At 32.9% G+C, this 1,967-nt stretch overlaps 1 non-coding gene across 1 annotated transcript; it reads left to right on the forward strand.

The window, feature by feature from the left end:
- Positions 1 to 120, forward strand: LOC129267987 (U5 spliceosomal RNA). Its single transcript, XR_008585217.2, has one exon. It is a non-coding gene; the product is annotated as a U5 spliceosomal RNA (small nuclear RNA).
- The last annotated feature ends 1,847 nt before the right edge of the window (positions 121 to 1,967 follow it).

The raw sequence follows: 1,967 nt of genomic DNA on the forward strand, positions 1-1,967 counted from the left end.
TCACTTTGGTTTCTCTGCAATTCGCATAAATCTTTCGCCTTTTACTAAAGATTTCCGTGCAGAGGTACACGTTGATGAGTATGTAATTATTTTTCTCCGGCTTGCCTTAATTGATAAGCCATGCAAATTTATGGAAAGTAAGATCACTTTATTTCACCACGATACACATGAAATCTAACTTTCAAAAAATGTTCATTTATGTATTTTAGTTAATGAGGACAGTCAGTCTGCAAGCCCTCAAAAAGTAGCTTCTTTTATTAAAGTGATATTCATGACTAGAGGGGGTTTGCATTGTTAATGAGCTTGGTGCGGACAAAAACACCTCTTTTTATTCGGCCATTGCTGCTTTAAATATCGACCAAATTTCATATTTTTTGGCATCTTTATAAAGAAGAAAAATCATTCTTTCAGGTTATGTGTTTGGATTTTTAAATTGTAATATAGGTGAAACTTTTGATCTAAAACATGAAACAAAATAATTATTTTCATGCAACAAAAGTTATTCTTTTTACACTTAATTTTTGTTTGAGCCCAAATGATTTTTAAATTGTGATAAAACTTAAGATCTAAGCTTTGATAAATCATGATACACTTTTTATAAGAAAGGTATTTTAGATCGGTCAGCAGCCAGCTTTTCATAGGCCAAGCACATTAAGCAGCTACAAAACAAGAATACTGCGCTCTGATTGGTTAGAGACCACACACCCACGCAAATTCAAATGTTCCCCACACTGGGCCTCTGCAAGGTTACCCGCGCCTGTTTTTTTTAAAACATTCAGCAGCCAATCAGAACTCTATAGATTTTATGTTACTCGAAAATTTCAGAAATCTCGTTTTGCATCTTGATGGAAAAAGTTGGCTGCTGACCCATCTAAAAGGTGCCACATATTAAGAGTGACATTGTAAGAAAGTATAGAGTTTGAGCTTTCTGATGATATAAATAATGTTTGTGCCCAAAACACAAAATTTTGCATAATTTTCAAGTGAAAACAGAAAAAGAAAATTGTGTTTGAGACATCTTTTCAGGCCTGAAATTAATATCAAAATATTTTATTCAAAAGAAATGACCAATATAAGATAGTAACGTTTAATCTTTTTGTGGTACAAAAATAACTTATTTTACTCAAGAAAAAAAAGTGGTTAATTTTCTTGAGAAAGAAATTCTCACAATGCACGAGATGCTGCAGGGATATGAATTCAGCCACGAGAGCTAGGACTTGAATAAATCTTGCTCATTTGCTCATTAAAGGGGAATGAAACTTTAGAACAAGATAGCTTGTGTGAAAACATAAAAAAATCAAAGAAACAGATCAACGAAAGTTTGAGAAAAATTGAATAAATAATAAGAAAGTTATGAGCATTTGAATGTTGCGATCACTAGTGCTATGGAGATCCTCACATTGGCAATGCAACAAAGATGTGTGATGTCACTTGTGAACAACTCTCCCCATTACTTTAGTATATATTTCACTTAAATTGCCTCTTTTATCACATCTATCAGTAGATCATGTGTTTTTTCTATAGGAGGTCATGTAATATAGATTTTCAAAGAATACATCATGGATAAAGATGGGGATAAAGAGTTTGGAACACCATAAGATAAAGCAAAAAGAGACATTTTAGGGGTATTAGGGAAAGTTGTTCACATGTGATATCACACATCCTTGTCACATTGCCAATAAGAGGATCTCCATAGCATTAGTGATTGCAATATTCAAATGCTCATAACTTTCTCATTGTTTGTCCGAATTTTCTCAAACTTTCGTTGATCCGTTTCTTTGATTTTTCTGTTTCGACACAAGCATACTTATTCCAAAGGTTTCATTTCCCTTTAACATAGGGACTTGCAGATTGACTGAGGATTCCAGGATTTGAAACATAATTATCCAAGATTTTCAAGGATAACTCTAGTATCAAAAGTAACAAAATACATGTATATGTACATAGTAAACTTATAGTGGTGAACG

This window comes from Lytechinus pictus, chromosome 1 (genome assembly GCF_037042905.1).
Source record: "Lytechinus pictus isolate F3 Inbred chromosome 1, Lp3.0, whole genome shotgun sequence".
Lineage (NCBI taxonomy): Eukaryota > Metazoa > Echinodermata > Echinoidea > Temnopleuroida > Toxopneustidae > Lytechinus > Lytechinus pictus.